Below are 6,730 nucleotides of genomic sequence, written 5' to 3' on the forward strand. Positions count from 1 at the left end.
CAAAGGCGATAGTCTAGAGTGGATTTCCTCCTCCTAATGAGTTGTCCCCCCAAGCCCAGAAAGGCCAGTGCAGGTCCCTGGTGGGGAAAAGGAGGACTGGTTTGTGGTTTTTTCTAGCAAACAGGGAAGGACACTTCTTTCACTTTCTTGAAGCTGATGATGTAAGAAGGCCTGGCTCCCTCTGTTGGTTAGGCCTCTTAGCCATGGCAGGCCAAAAAGAAATCAGATAGGAAGAGAACATGCATGTATGGCTTAAGAACCTTGGCAGGGGGCTGGGCGTGGTGGCTCACGCCTGTAAATCCAGCACACTGGGAGGCCAAGGTGGGCGGATCACAAGGGCAGGAGATCGAGACCATCCTGACTGACATAGTGAAACCCCATCTCTACTAAAAATACAAAAAATTAGCCAGGCGTGGTAGCGCATGCCTGTAGTCCCAGTTACTCGGGAGGCTGAGGCAGGAGAATTGCTTGAACCCGGGAGGTGGAGGTTGCAGTGAGCCGAGATCGTGCCACTGGGCCACAGAACAAGACTCCGTCTCAGAAAAAAAAAAAAAAAAAAAAAAAAAGAACCTTGGCAGAGGTAGGTCAGGGATTTTCATTCTGGGGCATTTAGGAGACACAACCAACAATGAATGATTAATAAATGATGAAGAAAGAAAGGGAGGAAGGCAGGAAGAAACGAAGGAAAAGGAAAGGAGCAATTTTTGATTCATTCAACAAAGGCCTATAAATGAGAAAGGACAGTCTTCAGGAGCTCACAGCCCCTTGGGGAATCAATATTTAAGCCCTAAAGTTTGAACAACTCAGACAGAAATCAGAGGCAGCTGAGCAGAGCAGGGAGCGCGGAGCAGTACTCCCCTTTCTTCTCAAGAGAAATGGAGTTGGGGGGTGGAGGGGGCAGTGGGGAGCTGTTGGGAGGGAACCACAAAGATTCTTATGCACCCAGCCAGTCTGACCATGGTAATATAAGGGAGAGTCCTACAGGGCCATATGCTCCTTGGATATCTTCCTTTTTTGTTTTTTGAGACAGAGTCTTGCTCTGTTGCCAAGCTGGAGTGCAGTGGCACAATCTCGGCTCATTGCAACCTCTGCCTCTTGGGTTCAAGCGATTCTCTTGCCTCAGCCTCCTGAGCAGCTGGGATTACAGGTGTGCGCCACCAAGCCCGGCTAATTTTTGTATTTTTAGTGGAGATGGGGTTTCACCGTGTTGGCCAGAATTGTCTTGATCTCTTGACCTCGTGATCTGCTTGCCTCGGCCTCCCAAAGTGCTGGGATTACAGGCATGAGCCACCGTGCCTAGCCTGCCCCTTGGATATCTTCCTATGCAGCCTTTAATATAACCAACTAGGGAATCTGGTTTTATTTAAGTGGAACTTATTTAATATCTCCATTCTGGGAGTGGAAACTTAAATCTATGTGACTTGGTTTTTTCATATGACTGGGAATGATTGGGAGCACCTGTTTGATGAGGTAGCCGTGCTGGCAGTAGGAGGAGCCACAACACAGTTGGGTGGGGTGCTGGCATTTAACAGCAGCTAACAGCATGAGGGCTGGCTACACACCTGGCTCAGTGCAGGGCACTGGGCACAGAGAGATGCATAAGCATGGATGGCACAGCAGAACCCAGCGAAAGGAGCTTTGGGAGTTGGGAGGCACCAGCCAGCGGGGTATCTGCCTGGGCGTGGGAGAGACAGAGGCTGGAGACATGGCAGGGACAAGGAGCTCAAGACACTCTCCTGCCTTTTTGTCTTGGGCTGACCCTATTCCCCCTTTTCAGAGACAAAGGGGAAAACATTTATATTGTCAAAATATAAAAAGAGTTGTTCAATGGTGAAAGGCTAAGAGAGCCTTAGTAAGCAGGAAATAAGGTGGACTAACATATTTATGGAGAGTGTGCTTCTTTAATGAAAGTAACAAATTACACACTTCCTCGGGAAAAACAGAATTGTAACTGTTTCGTCAGGCACATGTGAAAAGAAGGAAAGGAAGGAAGAGTTAGTATCCTGTGTCTTTTCTATTCCAAATTATGATGAGGTCAATTCAAAGTCCTTGTACATAAAGGTGAGTCATTTCAGTACAGATCTTTGGGTCTAACTTACATTTCAGAATTTAAAAAGCTGATTTCAGTGTTGTTCGTCAGCAATATTAGCTTTCTAAGAGTAACTGAATTTTTTTCTAGGAAGTCTTATCTTCTCCAATGTTTTACTCCTTCCTCTCAATATATTTTAACCTCATGTTTGCTGGTGTGGAAAGCAGCTGAAAGGCATGTAGAATAATTTGAGTGCCTCATCGTTCAGAATAGGCAAGAAATTCCCTTTTTGCTGTTTTCCCATTGATGTCAAGGAATTAAATAAAGCAACTGTAATGTGTATGGCTTTGAGTTGTGTCTCTCCTTTCCACATTATTCTAGTAATCCACCACTAGACAAGTGGTTATATACATTCTTGCCAAGATGTAACTTTGCAATCAGATAGTCAGTTCTTCCGAAGTGTCCGGAAGGAGGAATTTCATTTCACTTGGCACAAATGACGTAAGAATAGTCTGACGCGCTCAATAAAAACAGGTATCCAAAATGTTTTTCATTCTACCACTCCCACCCTCCCTAGTGGATTATTAATTAGTTTAGGGGAACTGAATGCACCCTTGGTTCCAACAGTTTAACGACCTACCCAATGAGGGCATCTGTAATAATATGTCTCAAGAGCTCAGACACATCCTGGTTTCAGAATCTCTTTGACCCACAGAAAATACACCAACAATTTGTAGCTATTTTCCCACCAAAATGAAGGTGCTTTTTTCTCAACACAGCAAACCTAAAGAGTCTGTACTGAAATGACTCATCTTTATGTACAAGGACTTTGAATTGACCTCATCGTAATTTGGAATAGAAAAGACACAGGATACTAACTCTTCCTTCCTTTCCTTCTTTTCACATGTGCCTGAAGAAACAAAGGAAAGAAGAGGAATCTATTTCTGGTATGTAAATTTAGTTTTCAGGGTGGAAAATCAGATTATGTAGGGCAACAATGATCCTGGTTATCCAAATATTAACTTTCTTCCTCCTTTCTACTACGATAGAATGGCTAAGGTAACTATGAATATAAGAATTAATAATTTTCAGTCACTATGTGGGTATTCTAATTATTATTTCATAAGTAAAGAAGCCAAGGGGGCCGGGTGCTGTGGCTCACACCTGTAATCCCACCACTTTGGGAGGCCGTGGCAGGCGGATCACAAGATCAGGAGTTCGAGACCAGCCTGGCCAAGATGGTGAAACCCCCGTTTCTAGTAAAAATACAAAAATTAGCCTGGCGTGGTGGCAGGCGCCTGTAATCCCAGTTATTCAGGAGGCTGAGGCAGGAGAATCGCTTGAACCCAGGAGGCGGAGTTTGCAGTGAACTGAGATTGCACCACTGCACTCCAGCCTGGGTGACAAAACAAGCCTCTGTCTCGGAAAAAAAAAGAACCCAAGCAAAGGAAAACAGTGAATTATATGTACCTTTCTTAAGGAAATAATAGATAATCACAAAAATACTTTCAACCACAGTTCAATATTACCTTTTTGGAACAGGCAGTGCACATTTGTACAACAGCAGGCATGTCTTGTAGCCAAATGAGATGTGTCCCTCCTCTTGTAACCTAATACAGGTTGGAGTTCTCTGACTCATTCAGATCTGGGTTACTGTTCTCCCATCTCTTGGCCTCTGTGGCTCAGAAATCAAACAGTGCTCTATTTTCTTTCGAACACATTCTGAGACTCTGCCCTTTTTGTATTAGGTTTAAATCAAAGCTACTGCTCTTAACCAGGGACAACTTTGTCCATTGGTGACATTCGGCAGTGTCTGGAGACATTTTCGGTTGTTGCAATTGGGCCAGGGGTGAGGTGGTGGTGGTGTGGGGGGCGCGGGAGGAAGAGCAGGACACTGCTGCTGGCATCTAGTGGGATGTGGCCAGGGATGCAGTTAATTATTCAGGGCGCAGGACAGCCCACATGACGACTCTCCAGCCCAAAATGTCAACAGTGCCAAGGCTGAGAAACTCTGCATTAGAGAAAAGCATTTCCCAATAAGATTGTTTTTTCATTCAACTATTCAACAAATATTGATTGAGCATCTGCAATGCACTATAAAGAAGAAAAACAGTCACTGCCCTCTGGGTCAGACAATCAAAGAAGGGAAGTAACACACACATATACACACCCCAAGATCACTGCAGCTATATGTTGTAGTATAGAGTGTGGTACATGTTGTGAAGGAAATCAGTGGATAATAATAGAGAGTGAACCAGTAGGTGCTTTAGGTAATATGGTCATGAAAGACCTTCCTGAGGAGGTTACTTGCTTTGGGTAGCAAGTAACAGAAACCCCAATTCAAGTTGGCTTAAGTGGTGAGGAAATGTATGGCTGGCATAACTTAAATCTAGAGGTAGGGTGGGTCTCAAGACTGACTTCAGCCCTAGGCTCCAACTTAATTTTCTTAGTTCTATCCACTTCCATGTGTCATTTCCTTTTCAGGATGATAGTAAGGTTGTCGTAATGGTTCTGGGCCTCACCACCTCACACAACAGCACCTGGAGGAAGAAGAAGATGGAAGGAGTGGAAGGAAAGGGGTGGAAAGGGGCAGAGAAATACCCTCATACCCAGGCATTCTAAACCATTGCCCTGAGAGTCACGCTGATTGGGCTGCCTAGGTCATCTGCCCATCCCTGAACCAATGACTGTGACCAAGGGGAATAAGATGTGCTGATTGGCCTAAGCCAAACAGTGACCACCCTCCGCGCTCGGGCTGGCACCAGCTTCTCCTTAACTGGACAAAAACTGGGTGTACTTTGGGGAAGGGTAATGTGCTTACCAGGTGGGCATTCAGAAACCTTCTCTACAAATGGTGAAGATTTCAATAGAGCCTTGAAGGATAAGGAACTGGCCTAGCCAGGAGCCTGAGGAAGAATTTTCTAGGCGGAGGAATAAAGGAACACCTTGATGTAGGGTAGGGGGCCAGTGTGCCTGAGCACGGTATTCCAATGGGAAAGTGGCTCACAGTGAGTTTAGGGGGCAGACATGAACATTTTCCTACACATTGAGTTTTTGTCTACCACATTTATTATAAAATATGATCCTTTTTAGGCTAAAAGAAACAAGATTTTACATATCTTTTCCATGTCCTACCAGACAAAACATACTTATTTCTAGGTGTACCTTTTTATAAGTCTCTGCTCCCTGCGTGATTTCCCCATGCATTCCTATTTTTAGATGATCATTCTAATATAACTTAAAATAAGGACAAAATAGGTTTTAGCAGAATCAATTAAGGTTTAAAGGATACATTTTCAGGTTAATATATAAGAAGAAAACAAAAATCTTTTGGTAAGCAAATATTGAAAAAGGTTCAAATGGCCAAGATTTCAGATAATTTGAGTATTCGTGATGCCCCAGCATTGCAGAGAAGCGATAAAACACATCTTGATTTAGAACAAGTTTTATACTACTTCTGTAACCCTCTAGCTCCTGGCATTATGCTGGTTATAGAGAAGACTGGCATACTGGTTGATACCAGAAATTCAAGGTCATATGCACTTTCATGTATGTTACTCTATCTGCATATCCCCTCCTTTGCCCATCTCTTCCTCCTTTCAAGGAAGCCTGGCATAGTTTTTTATATCTACTGCGTATTATCTCTTTGAATGGCATTTTTGTTTGGGCTTTTCTTAATTTTGTATTTTTGTTTTATTGTTCTTTGGAAGCGGTCTGTTTCTGCTTCCAATTTTGAGGTTCTTGTTATTCTCTAAAACAAATACGGCATGAAACCTAATAATTGGATTCATAATTATATAACAAGGATTTGTAGGGATTGTCATTATTTGGTCCAAGTCTCATTTTAAAATTTCTGACATTACGACAGAAAGTGTGATAAATTCTATGTATGATCAAAATATATAAAGTAAACATATTAAGTAATAAAATATAGTAACGTGATAAAAGTGAATTTTTTTTAATAGTCTTGCTATATTGCCTGGGCAGGACTTTAACTCCTGGGCTGAAGCAACCCACATGCCTCAGCCTCCCGTGTAGCTGGTACTAGAGGCATGAGCCACTGCACCTAGCTAGGAATTATTATTTTTTTTTATTTTTAGAGACAGGCTCTTGTTCTCTTGCCCAGGCTGCAGTGCAGTGGAGTGATCGTAGTTCACTGCTGCCTCAAACTCCTGGGCTCAAGTGATCCTCCTGCCTCGGCCTCCCAAAGTGCTGGGATTACAGATGTGAGCCAACATGCCTGGCCCAGCTAAGAATTTCAATTAGATAATAAATATGGTAGATTTTACAACCTCTTATCACTTACCTGTTGTGCTGAATAATTAAGGTGAATCGATTAAATAAAAGGGGGCTACAACATGACTACACAACACATCCACAGCAGTACGAGATTAAAGTTTGTACTGACTTTCACTGAATGGTATTACTTCTATTACAATTTATTAAATACCACCATACCATATGTTTTATTTATATCTAATCCTTCCAAAATCCTAGCAAAAATAGGTATTACTTCCATTTTACAGTCGAGGAAACAGAGGGCAAAGAGGAATTTGACAAAGATGACAGACAGTACATAGGTAATATTACTAATGATATATGTTTAGTGCTTTATATACAGTTTCCATCATTACATAAACACTATGAGGTGGAATACAGAAAGGCTTAGTAATTATCACAAGATCACACAGCTCACAAATA

Source organism: Nomascus leucogenys, chromosome 9 (assembly GCF_006542625.1).
Source record: "Nomascus leucogenys isolate Asia chromosome 9, Asia_NLE_v1, whole genome shotgun sequence".
Lineage (NCBI taxonomy): Eukaryota > Metazoa > Chordata > Mammalia > Primates > Hylobatidae > Nomascus > Nomascus leucogenys.